Below are 16,370 nucleotides of genomic sequence, written 5' to 3' on the forward strand. Positions count from 1 at the left end.
CCGTGTGAATTCATCAATGTTTGGGAGTGAGGGATGCAGTAAAGAACGATTAGTGGATCGGAAATGTGATTGTCGTATCCCAAAAGAAAATCCTGTCGTTTCCATAGAAACGTTACTCGATTTAGAAGGAAATGTCTTAGAACACATAGTACACGTATTTCACAGCGACGGAATTTCCGTGTGAATTCGTCAATGTTTGGGAGTGAGGGATGCAGTAAAGAAGGATTAGTGTATCTGAAATGAGATTGTCGTATCCCAAAAGAAAATCCTGTCGTTTCCATAGAAACGTTACTCGATTTAGAAGGAAATGTCATAGAACACATAGTACTCGTATTTCATAGCGACGGAATTTCCGTGTGAATTCGTCAATGTTTGGGAGTGAGGGATGCAGTAAAGAACGATTAGTGGATCGGAAATGTGATTGTCGTACCCCAAAAGAAAATCCTGTCGTTTCCATAGAAACGTTACTCGATTTAGAAGGAAATGTCTTAGAACACATAGTACACGTATTTCATAGCGACGGAATTTCCGCCTGATTCGTCAATGTTAGGGAGTGAGGGATGCAGTAAAGAAGGATTAGTGGATCGGAAATGTGATTGTCGTATCCCAAAAGAAAATCCTGCCGTTTCCATAGAAACGTTACTCGATTTAGAAGGAAATGTCTTAGAACACATAGTACTCGTATTTCATAGCGACGCAATTTCCGTGTGAATTCGTCAATGTGTGGGAGTGAGGGATGCAGTAAAGAAGGATTAGTGGATCGGAAATGAGATTGTCGTATCCCAAAAGAAAATCCTGTCGTTTCCATAGAAACGTTACTCGATTTAGAAGGAAATGTCTTAGAAGACATAGTACTCGTATTTCACAGCGACGCAATTTCCGTGTGAATTCGTCAATGTTTGGGAGTGAGGGATGCAGTAAAGAACGATTAGTGGATCGGAAATGTGATTGTCGTATCCCAAAAGAAAATCCTGTCGTTTCCATGGAAACGTTACTCGATTTAGAAGGAAATGTCTTAGAACACATAGTACACGTATATCACAGTGACGGACTTTCCGTGTGAATTCGTCAATGTTTGGGAGTGAGGGATGCAGTAAAGAAGGATTAGTGGATCTGAAATGAGATTGTCGTATCCCAAAAGAAAATCCTGTCGTTTCCATAGAAACGTTACTCGATTTAGAAGGAAATGTCATAGAACACATAGTACTCGTATTTCAGAGCGACGGAATTTCCGTGTGAATTCGTCAATGTTTGGGAGTGAGGGATGCAGTAAAGAACGATTAGTGGATCGGAAATGTGATTGTCGTATCCCAAAAGAAAATCCTGTCGTTTCCATAGAAACGTTACTCGATTTAGAAGGAAATGTCTTAGAACACATAGTACACGTATTTCATAGCGACGGAATTTCCGTGTGATTCGTAAATGTTTGGGAGTGAGGGATGCAGTAAAGAACGATTAGTGGATCGGAAATGTGATTGTCGTATCCCAAAAGAAAATCCTGTCGTTTCCATAGAAGCGTTACTCGATTTAGAAGGAAATGTCTTAGAACACGTAGTACACGTATTTCACAGCGACGCAATTTCCGTGTGAATTCGTCAATGTTTGGGAGTGAGGGATGCAGTAAAGAAGGATTAGTGGATCGGAAATGAGATTGTCGTATCCCAAAAGAAAATCCTGTCGTTTCCATAGAAACGTTACTCGATTTAGAAGGAAATGTCTTAGAACTCATAGTACTCGTATTTCACAGCGACGGAATTTCCGTGTGAATTCGTCAATGTTTGGGAGTGAGGGATGCAGTAAAGAACGATTAGTGGATCGGAAATGTGATTGTCGTATCCCAAAAGAAAATCCTGTCGTTTCCATAGAAACGTTACTCGATTTAGAAGTAAATGTCTTAGAACACATAGTACACGTATTTCATAGCGACGGAATTTCTGTGTGAATTCGTCAATGTTTGGGAGTGAGGGATGCAGTAAAGAACGATTAGTGGATCGGAAATGTGATTGTCGTATCCCAAAAGAAAATCCTGTCGTTTCCATAGAAACGTTACTCGATTTAGAAGGAAATGTCTTAGAACGCATAGTACTCGTATTTCATAGCGACGGTATTTCCGTGTGAATTCGTCAATGTTTGGGAGTGAGGGATGCAGTAAAGAACGATTAGTGGATCGGAAAGGTGATTGTCGTATCCCAAAAGAAAATCCTGTCGTTTCCATAGAAACGTTACTCGATTTAGAAGGAAACATCTTAGAACACATTGTACTCGTATTTCATAGCGACGGAATTTCCGTGTGAATTCGTCAATGTTTGGGACTGAGGGATGCAGTAAAGAACGATTAGTGGATTGGAAATGTGATTGTCGTATCCCAAAAGAAAATCCTGTCGTTTCCATAGAAACGTTACTCGATTTAGAAGGAAATGTCTTAGAACACATAGTACTCGTATTTCACAGCGACGGAATTTCCGTGTGAATTCTTCAATGTTTGATAGTGAGGGATGCAGTAAAGAAGGATTATTGGTTTGGAAATGAGATTGTCGTATCCCAAAAGGAAATCCCGTCGTTTCCATAGAAACGTTACTCGATTTAGAAGGAAATGTCTTACAACACATAGTACTCGTATTTCATAGCGACGCAATATCCGTGTGAATTCGTCAATGTTTGGGAGTGAGGGATGCAGTAAATAAGGATTAGTGGATCAGTAATGAGATTGTCGTATACCAAAAGAAAATCCTGTCGTTTCCATAGAAACGTTACTCGATTTAGAAGGAAATGTCTTAGAACACATAGTACTCGTATTTCATAGCGACGCAATTTCCGTGTGAATTCGTCAATGTTTGGGAGTGAGGGATGCAGTAAAGAACGATTAGTGGATCGGAAATGAGATTGTCGTATCCCAAAAGAAAATCCTGCCGTTTCCATAGAAACGTTACTCGATTTAGAAGGAAATGTCTTAGAACACATAGTACTCGTAATTCACAGCGATGGAATTTCCGTGTGAATTCGTCAATGTTTGGGAGTGAGGGATGCAGTAAAGAAGGATTAGTGGATCTTAAATGTGATTGTCGTACCCCAAAAGATAATCCTGTCGTTTCCATAGAAACGTTACTCGATTTAGAAGGAGAAGTCGTAGAACCCATAGTACTCGTATTTCATAGCGACGCAATTTCCGTGTGAATTCGTCAATGTGTGGGAGTGAGGGATGCAGTAAGTAAGGATAAGTGGATCGGAAATGAGATTGTCGTATCCCAAAAGAAAATCCTGTCGTTTCGATAGAAACGTTACTCGATTTAGAAGGAGAAGTCGTAGAACCCATAGTACTCGTATTTCATAGCGACGCAATTTCCGTGTGAATTCGTCAATGTGTGGGTGTGAGGGATGCAGTAAAGAAGAATTAGTGGATCGGAAATGAGACTGTCGTATCCCAAAAGAAAATCCTGTCGTTTCCATAGAAACGTCACTCGATTTAGAAGGAAATGTCTTAGAACACATAGTACTCGTATTTCATAGCGACGCAATTTCCGTGTGAATTCGTCAATGTTTGGGAGTGAGGGATGCAGTAAAGAAGGATTAGTGGATCGGAAATGAGATTGTCGTATCCCAAAAGAAAATCCTGTCGTTTCCATAGAAACGTTGCTCGATTTAGAAGGAAATGTCTTAGAACACATAGTACTCGTATTTCATAGGGACGGAATTTCCGTGTGAATTCGTCAATGTTTGGGAGTGAGGGATGCAGTAAAGAAGGATTAGTGGATCGGAAATGTGATTGTCGTATCCAAAAGGAAATCCTCTCGTTTCCATAGAAACGTTGCTCGATTTAGAAGGAAATGTCTTAGAACACATAGTACTCGTATTTCATAGCGACGGAATTTCCGTGTGAATTCGTCAATGTTTGGGGGTGAGGGATGCAGTAAAGAAGGATTAGTGGATCGGAAATGAGATTGTCGTATCCCAAAAGAAAATCCTCTCGTGTCCATAGCAACGTTACTCGATTTAGAAGGAAATGTCTTAGAACATGTAGTACTCGTATTTCATAGCGACGCAATTTCCGTGTGAATTCGTCAATGTGTGGGAGTGAGGGATGCAGTAAAGAAGGATTAGTGGATCTTAAATGTGATTGTCGTACCCCAAAAGATAATCCTGTCGTTTCCATAGAAACGTTACTCGATTTAGAAGGAAATGTCTTAGAACACATAGTACTCGTACTTCATAGCGACTGAATTTCCGTGTGAATTCGTCAATGTTTGGGTGTGAGGGATGCGGTAAAGAAGGATTAGTGGATCGGAAATGTGATTGCCGTATCCCAAAAGAAAATCCTGTCGTTTCCATAGAAACGTTACACGATTTAGAAGGAGAAGTCATGGAACCCATAGTACTCGTATTTCATAGCGACGCAATTTCCGTGTGAATTCGTCAATGTGTGGGAGTGAGGGATGCAGTAAGTAAGGATAAGTGGATCGGAAATGAGATTGTCGTATCCCAAAAGAAAATCCTGTCGTTTCGATAGAAACGTTACTCGATTTAGAAGGAGAAGTCGTAGAACCCATAGTACTCGTATTTCATAGCGACGCAATTTCCGTGTGAATTCGTCAATGTGTGGGTGTGAGGGATGCAGTAAAGAAGAATTAGTGGATCGGAAATGAGACTGTCGTATCCCAAAAGAAAATCCTGTCGTTTCCATAGAAACGTCACTCGATTTAGAAGGAAATGTCTTAGAACACATAGTACTCGTATTTCATAGCGACGCAATTTCCGTGTGAATTCGTGAATGTTTGGGAGTGAGGGATGCAGTAAAGAAGGATTAGTGGATCGGAAATGAGATTGTCGTATCCCAAAAGAAAATCCTGTCGTTTCCATAGAAACGTTGCTCGATTTAGAAGGAAATGTCTTAGAACACATAGTACTCGTATTTCATAGGGACGGAATTTCCGTGTGAATTCGTCAATGTTTGGGAGTGAGGGATGCAGTAAAGAAGGATTAGTGGATCGGAAATGTGATTGTCGTATCCAAAAGGAAATCCTCTCGTTTCCATAGAAACGTTGCTCGATTTAGAAGGAAATGTCTTAGAACACATAGTACTCGTATTTCATAGCGACGGAATTTCCGTGTGAATTCGTTAATGTTTGGGGGTGAGGGATGCAGTAAAGAAGGATTAGTGGATCGGAAATGAGATTGTCGTATCCCAAAAGAAAATCCTCTCGTGTCCATAGCAACGTTACTCGATTTAGAAGGAAATGTCTTAGAACATGTAGTACTCGTATTTCATAGCGACGCAATTTCCGTGTGAATTCGTCAATGTGTGGGAGTGAGGGATGCAGTAAAGAAGGATTAGTGGATCGGAAATGAGATTGTCGTATCCCAAAAGAAAATCCTGTCGTTTCCATAGAAACGTTACTCGATTTAGAAGGAAATGTCTTAGAACACATAATACTCGTATTTCATAGCGACGCAATTTCCGTATGAATTCGTCAATGTGTGGGAGTGAGGGATGCAGTAAAGAAGGATTAGTGGATCGGAAATGAGATTGTCGTATCCCAAAAAAAAATCCTGTCGTTTCCATAGAAACGTTACTCGATTTAGAAGGAAATGTCTTAGAACACATAGTACTCGTATTTCATAGCGACGTAATTTCCGTGTGAATTCGTCAATGTTTGGGAGTGAGAGATGCAGTAAAGAAGGATTAGTGGATCGGAAATGTGATTGTCATATCCCAAAAGAAAATCCTGTCGTTTCCATAGAAACGTTGCTCGATTTAGAAGGAAATGTCTTAGAACACATGGTACTCGTATTTCATAGCGACGGAATTTCCGTGTGAATTCGTCATTGTTTGGGAGTGAGGGATGCAGTAAAGAAGGATTAGTGGATCGGAAATGAGTTTGTCGTATCCCAAAAGAAAATCCTGTCGCTTCCATAGAAACGTTACTCGATTTAGAAGGAAATGTCTTAGAACACATAGTACTCGTATTTCATAGCGACGCAATTTCCGTGTGAATTCGTCAATGCGTGGGAGTGAGGGATGCAGTAAAGAAGGATTAGTGGATCGGAAATGTGATTGTCGTATCCCAAAAGAAAATCCTGTCGTTTCCATAGAAACGTTACTCGATTTAGAAGGAAATGTCTTAGAACACATAGTACTCGCGTTTCATAGCGACGCAACTTCCGTGTGAATTCGCCCATGTTTAGGAGTGAGGGATGCAGTAAAGAACGATTAGTGGATCGGAAATGTGATTGTCGTATCCCAAAAGAAAATCCTGTCGTTTCCATAGAAACGTTACTCGATTAAGAAGGAAATGTCTTAGAACACATAGTACTCGTATTTCATAGCGATGGAATTTCCGTGTGAATTCGTCAATGTTTGGGAGTGAGGGATGCAGTAAAGAACGATTAGTGGATCGGAAATGTGATTGTCGTATCCCAAAAGAAAATCCTGTCGTTTCCATAGAAACGTTACTCGATTTAGAAGGAAATGTCTTAGAACACATAGTACTCGTATTTCATAGCGACGCAATTTCCGTGTGAATTCGTCAATGTTTGGGAGTGAGGCATGCAGTAAAGAACGATTAGTGGATCGGAAATGTGATTGTCGTATCCCAAAAGAAAATCCTGTCGTTTCCATAGAAACGTTACTCGATTTAGAAGGAAATGTCTTAGAACACATAGTACTCGTATTTCATAGCGACGCAATTTCCGTGTGAATTCGTCAATGTTTGGGAGTGAGGGATGCAGTAAAGAACGATGAGTGGATCGGAAATGAGATTGTCGTATCCCAAAAGAAAATCCTGCCGTTTCCATAGAAACGTTACTCGATTTAGAAGGAAATGTCTTAGAACACATAGTACTCGTAATTCACAGCGATGGAATTTCCGTGTGAATTCGTCAATGTTTGGGAGTGAGGGATGCAGTAAAGAAGGATTAGTGGATCTTAAATGTGATTGTCGTACCCCAAAAGAAAATCCTGTCGTTTCCATAGAAACGTTACTCGATTTAGAAGGAAATGTCTTAGAACACATAGTACTCGTATTTCACAGCAACGGAATTTCCGTCTGAATTCGTCAATGTTTGGGAGTGAGGGATGCAGTAAAGAACGATTAGTGGATCGGAAATGTGATTGTCGTATCCCAAAAGAAAATCCTGTCGTTTCCTTAGAAACGTTACTCGATTTAGAAGGAAATGTCTTAGAACACATAGTACTCTTATTTCACAGCGACGCAATTTCCGTGTGAATTCGTCAATGTTTGGGAGTGAGGGATGCAGTAAAGAAGGATTAGTGGATCGGAAATGAGATCGTCGTATCCCAAAAGAAAATCCTGTCGTTTCCATAGAAACGTTACTCGATTTAGAAGGAAATGTCTTAGAACACATAGTACTCGTATTTCATAGCGACGGAATTTCCGTGTGAATTCGTCAATGTTTGGGAGTGAGGGATGCAGTATAGAAGGATTAGTGGATCGGAAATGAGATTGTCGTAACCCAAAATAAAATCCTGTCGTTTCCATAGAAACGTTACTCGATTTAGAAGGAAATGTCTTAGATCACATAGTACTCGTACTTCATAGCGACTGAATTTCCGTGTGAATTCGTCAATGTTTGGGTGTGAGGGATGCGGTAAAGAAGGATTAGTGGATCGGAAATGTGATTGCCGTATCCCAAAAGAAAATCCTGTCGTTTCCATAGAAACGTTACACGATTTAGAAGGAGAAGTCATAGAACCCATAGTACTCGTATTTCATAGCGACGCAATTTCCGTGTGAATTCGTCAATGTGTGGGAGTGGGGGATGCAGTAAAGAAGGATAAGTGGATCGGAAATGAGATTGTCGTATCCCAAAAGAAAATCCTGTCGTTTCCATAGAAACGTTATTCGATTTAGAAGGAGAAGTCGTAGAACCCATAGTACTCGTATTTCATAGCGACGCAATTTCCGTGTGAATTCGTCAATGTGTGGGTGTGAGGGATGCAGTAAAGAAGAATTAGTGGATCGGAAATGAGACTGTCGTATCCCAAAAGAAAATCCTGTCGTTTCCATAGAAACGTTACTCGATTTAGAAGGAAATGTCTTAGAACACATAGTACTCGTCTTTCATAGCGACGCAATTTCCGTGTGAATTCGTCAATGTGTATGAGTGAGGGATGCAGTAAAGAAGGATTAGTGGATCGGAAATGAGATTGTCGTATCCCAAAAGAAAATCCTCTCGTGTCCATAGAAACGTTACTCGATTTAGAAGGAAATGTCTTAGAACACGTAGTACTCGTATTTCATAGCGACGCAATTTCCGTGTGAATTCGTCAATGTGTGGGAGTGAGGGATGCAGTAAAGAAGGATTAGTGGATCGGAAATGAGATTGTCGTATCCCAAAAGAAAATCCTGTCGTTTCCATAGAAACGTTACTCGATTTAGAAGGAAATGTCTTAGAACACATAATACTCGTATTTCATAGCGACGCAATTTCCGTATGAATTCGTCAATGTGTGGGAGTGAGGGATGCAGTAAAGAAGGATTAGTGGATCGGAAATGAGATTGTCGTATCCCAAAAAAAAAAAATCCTGTCGTTTCCATAGAAACGTTACTCGATTTAGAAGGAAATGTCTTAGAACACATAGTACTCGTATTTCATAGCGACGGAATTTCCGTGTGAATTCGTCAATGTTTGGGAGTGAGAGATGCAGTAAAGAAGGATTAGTGGATCGGAAATGTGATTGTCGTATCCCAAAAGAAAATCCTGTCGTTTCCATAGAAACGTTGCTCGATTTAGAAGGAAATGTCTTAGAACACATAGTACTCGTATTTCATAGCGACGGAATTTCCGTGTGAATTCGTCATTGTTTGGGAGTGAGGGATGCAGTAAAGAAGGATTAGTGGATTGGAAATGGGTTTGTCGTATCCCAAAAGAAAATCCTGTCGCTTCCATAGAAACGTTACTCGATTTAGAAGGAAATGTCTTAGAACACATAGTACTCGTATTTCATAGCGACGCAATTTCCGTGTGAATTCGTCAATGCGTGGGAGTGAGGGATGCAGTAAAGAAGGATTAGTGGATCGGAAATGTGATTGTCGTATCCCAAAAGAAAATCCTGTCGTTTCCATAGAAACGTTACTCGATTTAGAAGGAAATGTCTTAGAACACATAGTACTCGCATTTCATAGCGACGCAACTTCCGTGTGAATTCGCCAATGTTTGGGAGTGAGGGATGCAGTAAAGAACGATTAGTGGATCGGAAATGTGATTGTCGTATCCCAAAAGAAAATCCTGTCGGTTCCATGTAAACGTTACTCGATTAAGAAGGAAATGTCTTAGAACACATAGTACTCGTATTTCATAGCGATGGAATTTCCGTGTGAATTCGTCAATGTTTGGGAGTGAGGGATGCAGTAAAGAACGATTAGTGGATCGGAAATGTGATTGTCGTATCCCAAAAGAAAATCCTGTCGTTTCCATAGAAACGTTACTCGATTTAGAAGGAAATGTCTTAGAACACATAGTACTCGTATTTCATAGCGACGGAATTTCCGTGTGAATTCGTCAATGTTTGGGAGTGAGGGATGCAGTAAAGAACGATTAGTGGATCGGAAATGTGATTGTCGTATCCCAAAAGAAAATCCTGTCGTTTCCATAGAAACGTTACTCGATTTAGAAGGAAATGTCTTAGAACACATAGTACTCGCATTTCATAGCGACTTAATTTCCGTGTGAATTCGTCAATGTTTGGGAGTGAGGGATGCAGTAAAGAACGATTAGTGGATCGGAAATGTGATTGTCGTATCCCAAAAGAAAATCCTGTCGTTTCCATAGAAACGTTACTCCATTTAGAAGGAAATGTCTTAGAACACATAGTACTCGTATTTCATAGCGACGCAATTTCCGTGTGAATTCGTCAATGTTTAGGAGTGAGGGATGCAGTAAAGAACGATTAGTGGATTGGAAATGTGATTGTCGTATCCCAAAAGAAAATCCTGTCGTTTCCATAGAAACGTTACTCGATTTAGAAGGAAATGTCTTAGAACACATAGTACCCGTATTTCATAGCGACGCAATTTCCGTGTGAATTCGTCAATATTTGGGAGTGAGGTATGCAGTAAAGAACGATTAGTGGATCGGAAGTGTGATTGTCGTATCCCAAAAGAAAATGCTGTCGTTTCCATAGAAACGTTACTCGATTTAGAAGAAAATGTCTTAGAACACATAGTACTCGTATTTCATAGCGACGTAATTTCCGTGTGAATTCGTCAATGTTTGGGAGTGAGGGATGCAGTAAAGAACGATTAGTGGATCGGAAATGTGATTGTCGTATCCCAAAAGAAAATCCTGTCGTTTCCATAGAAACGTTACTCGATTTAGAAGGAAATGTCTTAGTACACATAGTACTCGTATTTCATAGCGACGCAATTTCCGTGTGAATTCGTCAATGTTTGGGAGTGAGGGATGCAGTAAAGAACGATTAGTGGATTGGAAATGTGATTGTCATATCCCAAAAGAAAATCCTGTCGTTTCCTTAGAAACGTTACTCGATTTAGAAGGAAATGCCTTAGAACACATAGTACTCGTATTTCATAGCGACGCAATTTCCGTGTGAATTCGTCAATGTTTGGGAGTGAGGGATGCAGTAAAGAACCATTAGTGGATCGGAAATGAGATTGTCGTATCCCAAAAGAAAATCCTGTCGGTTCCATAGAAACGTTACTCGATTTAGAAGGAAATGTCTTAGAACACATAGTACTCGTATTTCATAGCGACGCAATTTCCGTGTGAATTCGTCAATGTTGGGAGTGAGGGATGCAGTAAAGAACGATTAGTGGATCGGAAATGTAATTGTCGTATCCCAAAAGAAAATCCTGTCGTTTCCATAGAAACGTTACTCGATTTAGAAGGAAATGTCTTAGAACACATAGTACTCGTATTTCAAAGCGACGCAATATCCGTGTGAATTCGTCCATGTTTGGGAGTGAGGGATGCAGTAAAGAAGGATTAGTGGATCGGAAATGTGATTGTCGCATCCCAAAAGAAAATCCTGTCGTTTCCGTAGAAACGTTACTCGATTTAGAAGGAAATGTCTTAGAACACATAGTACTCGTATTTCATAGCGAAGGAATTTCCGTGTGAATTCGTCAACGTTTGAGAGTGAGGGATGCAGTAAAGAAGGATTAGTGGATCGGAAATGTGACTGTCGTATCCCAAAAGAAAATCCTGTCGTTTCCATAGAAACGTTACTTGATGTAGAAGGAAATGTCTTAGAACACATAGTACACGTATTTCACAGCGACGGAATTTCCGTGTGAATTCGTCAATGTTTGGGAGTGAGGGATGCAGTAAAGAAGGATTAGTGGATCGGAAATGAGATTGTCGTATCCCAAAAGAAAATCCTGTCGTATCCATAGAAACGTTACTCGATTTAGAAGGAAATGTCTTAGAACACATAGTACTCGTATTTCACAGCGACGGAATTTCCGTGTGAATTCGTCAATGTTTGGGAGGAGGGATGCAGTAAAGAAGGATCAGTGGATCGGAAATGAGATTGTCGTATCCCAAAAGCAAATCCTGTCGTTTCCATAGAAACGTTACTCGATTTAGAAGGAAATGTCTTAGAACACATAGTACTCGTATTTCATAGCGACGGAATTTCCGTGTGAATTCGTCCATGTTTGGGAGTGAGGGATGCAGTAAAGAAGGATTAGTGGATCGGAAATGTGATTGTCGTATCCCAAAAGAAAATCCTGTCGTTTCCGTAGAAACGTTACTCGATTTAGAAGGAAATGTCTTAGAACACATAGTACTCGTATTTCATAGCGATGGAATTTCCGTGTGAATTCGTCAACGTTTGGGAGTGAGGGATGCAGTAAAGAAGGATTAGTGGATCGGAAATGTGACTGTCGTATCCCAAAAGAAAATCCTGTCGTTTCCATAGAAACGTTACTCGATGTAGAAGGAAATGTCTTAGAACACATAGTACACGTATTTCACAGCGACGGAATTTCCATGTGAATTCGTCAATGTTTGGGAGTGAGGGATGCAGTAAAGAAGGATTAGTGGATCGGAAATGAGATTGTCGTATCCCAAAAGAAACGCCTGTCGTTTCCATAGAAACGTTACTCGATTTAGAAGGAAATGTCTTAGAACACATAGTACTCGTATTTCATAACGACGCAATTTCCGTGTGAATTCTTCAATGTTTGGGAGTGAGGGATGCAGTAAAGAACGATTAATGGATCGGAAATGTAATTGTCGTATCCCAAAAGAGAATCCTGTCGTTTCCATAGAAACGTTACTCGATTTAGAAGGAAATGTCTTAGAACACATAGTACTCGTATTTCAAAGCGACGCAATATCCGTGTGAATTCGTCAATGTTTGGGAGTGAGGGATGCAGTAAAGAAGGATTAGTGGACCGGAAATGAGATTGTCGTATCCCAATAGCAAATCCTGTCGTTTCCATAGAAACGTTACTCGATTTAGAAGGAAATGTCTTAGAACACATAGTACTCGTATTTCACAGCGAAAGAATTTCCGTGTGAATTCGTCAATGTTTGGGAGTGAGGGATGCAGTAGAGAAGGATTAGTGGATCGGAAATGAGATTGTCGTATCCCAAAAGAAAATCCTGTCGTTTCCATAGAAACGTTACTCAATTTAGAAGGAAATGTCTTAGAACACATAGTACTCGTATTTCATAGCGACGCAATTTCCGTGTGAATTCGTCAATGTTTGGGAGTGAGGGATACAGTAAAGAACAATTAGTGGATCGGAAATGTGATTGTCGTATCCGAAAAGAAAATCCTGTCGTTTCCATAGAAACGTTACTCGATTTAGAAGGAAATGTCTTAGAACACATAATACTAGTATTTCATAGCGACGCAATTTCCGTGTGAATTCGTCAATGTTTGGGAGTGAGGGATGCAGTAAAGAACGATTAGTGGATCGGAAATGTGATTGTCGTATCCCAAAAGAAAATCCTGTCGTTTCCTTAGAAACGTTACTCGATTTAGAAGGAAATGTCTTAGAACATATTGTACTCTTATTTCATAGCGACGGAATGTCCGTGTGAATTCGTCAATGTTTGGGAGTGAGGGATGCAGTAAAGAACGATTAGTGGATCGGAAATGAGATTGTCGTATCCCAAAAGAAAATCCTGTCGTTTCCATAGAAACGTTACTCGATTTAGAGGGAAATGTCTTAGAACACATAGTACTCGTATTTCACAGCGACGGAAAGTCCGTGTGAATTCGTCAATGTTTGGGAGTTAGGGATGCAGTAAAGAAGGATTAGTGGATCGGAAATGTGATTGTCGTATCCCAAAAGAAAATCCTGTCGTTTCCATAGAAACGTTACTCGATTTAGAAGGAAATGTCTTAGAACACATAGTACTCGTATGTCACAGCGACGGAATTTCCGTGTGAATTCGTCAATGTTTGGGAGTGAGGGATGCAGTAAAGAACGATTAGTGGATCGGAAATGAGATTGTCGTATCCCAAAAGAAAATCCTGTCGTTTCCATAGAAACGTTACTCGATTTAGAAGGAAATGTCTTAGAACACATAGTACTCGTATTTCATAGCGACGCAATTTCCGTGTGAATTCGTCAATGTTTGGGAGTGAGGGATGCAGTAAAGAACGATTAGTGGATCGGGAATGTGATTGTCGTATCCCAAAAGAACATCCTGTCGTTTCCATAGAAACGTTACTCGATTTAGAAGGAAATGTCTTAGAACGCATAGTACTCGTATTTCATAGCGACGCAATTTCCGTGTGAATTCGTCAATGTTTGGGAGTGAGGGATACAGTAAAGAACAATTAGTGGATCGGAAATGTGATTGTCGTATCCCAAAAGAAAATCCTGTCGTTTCCATAGAAACGTTACTCGATTTAGAAGGAAATGTCTTAGAACACATAATACTCGTATTTCATAGCGACGCAATTTCCGTGTGAATTCGTCAATGTTTGGGAGTGAGGGATGCAGTAAAGAACGATTAGTGGATCGGAAATGTGATTGTCATATCCCAAAAGAAAATCCTGTCGTTTCCTTAGAAACGTTACTCGATTTAGAAGGAAATGTCTTAGAACACATAGTACTCGTATTTCATAGCGACGGAATGTCCGTGTGAATTCGTCAATGTTTGGGAGTGAGGGATGCAGTAAAGAACGATTAGTGGATCGGAAATGAGATTGTCGTATCCCAAAAGAAAATCCTGTCGTTTCCATAGAAACGTTACTCGATTTAGAGGGAAATGTCTTAGAACACATAGTACTCGTATTTCACAGCGACGGAAAGTCCGTGTGAATTCGTCAATGTTTGGGAGTTAGGGATGCAGTAAAGAAGGATTAGTGGATCGGAAATGTGATTGTCGTATCCCAAAAGAAAATCCTGTCGTTTCCATAGAAACGTTACTCGATTTAGAAGGAAATGTCTTAGAACACATAGTACTCGTATTTCATAGCGACGCAATTTCCGTGTGAATTCGTCAATGTTTGGGAGTGAGGGTAGCAGTAGAGAAGGATTAGTGGATCGGAAATGAGATTGTCGTATCCCATAAGAAAATCCTGTCGTTTCCATAGAAACGTTACTCGATTTAGAAGGAAATGTCTTAGAACGCATAGTACTCGTATTTCATAGCGACGCAATTTCCGTGTGAATTCGTCAATGTTTGGGAGTGAGGGATACAGTTAAGAACAATTAGTGGATCGGAAATGTGATTGTCGTATCCCAAAAGAAAATCCTGTCGTTTCCATAGAAACGTTACTCGATTTAGAAGGAAATGTCTTAGAACACATAATACTCGTATTTCATAGCGACGCAATTTCCGTGTGAATTCGTCAATGTTTGGGAGTGAGGGATGCAGTAAAGAACGATTAGTGGATCGGAAATGTGATTGTCGTATCCCAAAAGAAAATCCTGTCGTTTCCATAGAAACGTTACTCGATTTAGAAGGAAATGTCTTAGAACACATAGTACTCGCATTTCATAGCGACTTAATTTCCGTGTGAATTCGTCAATGTTTGGGAGTGAGGGATGCAGTAAAGAACGATTAGTGGATCGGAAATGTGATTGTCGTATCCCAAAAGAAAATCCTGTCGTTTCCATAGAAACGTTACTCCATTTAGAAGGAAATGTCTTAGAACACATAGTACTCGTATTTCATAGCGACGCAATTTCCGTGTGAATTCGTCAATGTTTAGGAGTGAGGGATGCAGTAAAGAACGATTAGTGGATTGGAAATGTGATTGTCGTATCCCAAAAGAAAATCCTGTCGTTTCCATAGAAACGTTACTCGATTTAGAAGGAAATGTCTTAGAACACATAGTACTCGTATTTCATAGCGACGCAATTTCCGTGTGAATTCGTCAATATTTGGGAGTGAGGTATGCAGTAAAGAACGATTAGTGGATCGGAAATGTGATTGTCGTATCCCAAAAGAAAATCCTGTCGTTTCCATAGAAACGTTACTCGATTTAGAAGAAAATGTCTTAGAACACATAGTACTCGTATTTCATAGCGACGTAATTTCCGTGTGAATTCGTCAATGTTTGGGAGTGAGGGATGCAGTAAAGAACGATTAGTGGATCGGAAATGTGATTGTCGTATCCCAAAAGAAAATCCTGTCGTTTCCATAGAAACGTTACTCGATTTAGAAGGAAATGTCTTAGTACACATAGTACTCGTATTTCATAGCGACGCAATTTCCGTGTGAATTCGTCAATGTTTGGGAGTGAGGGATGCAGTAAAGAACGATTAGTGGATTGGAAATGTGATTGTCATATCCCAAAAGAAAATCCTGTCGTTTCCTTAGAAACGTTACTCGATTTAGAAGGAAATGTCTTAGAACACATAGTACTCGTATTTCATAGCGACGCAATTTCCGTGTGAATTCGTCAATGTTTGGGAGTGAGGGATGCAGTAAAGAACGATTAGTGGATCGGAAATGTGATTGTCGTATCCCAAAAGAAAATCCTGTCGTTTCCATAGAAACGTTACTCGATTTAGAAGGAAATGTCTTAGAACAAATAGTACTCGTATTTCATAGCGACGCAATTTCCGTGTGAATTCGTCAATGTTTGGGAGTGAGGGATGCAGTAAAGAACGATTAGTGGATCGGAAATGAGATTGTCGTATCCCAAAAGAAAATCCTGTCGTTTCCATAGAAACGTTACTCGATTTAGAAGGAAATGTCTTAGAACACATAGTACTCGTATTTCACAGCAACGGAATTTCCGTGTGAATTCGTCAATGTTTGGGAGTGAGAGATGCAGTAAAGAAGGATTAGTGGAACGGAAATGTGATTGTCGTATCCCAAGAGAAAATCCTGTCGTTTCCATAGAAACATTACTCGGTTTAGAAGAAAATGTCTTAGAACACATAGTACTCGTATTTCATAGCGACGTAATTTCCGTG

This window comes from Schistocerca americana, chromosome 5 (assembly GCF_021461395.2).
Source record: "Schistocerca americana isolate TAMUIC-IGC-003095 chromosome 5, iqSchAmer2.1, whole genome shotgun sequence".
Classification (NCBI taxonomy): domain Eukaryota; kingdom Metazoa; phylum Arthropoda; class Insecta; order Orthoptera; family Acrididae; genus Schistocerca; species Schistocerca americana.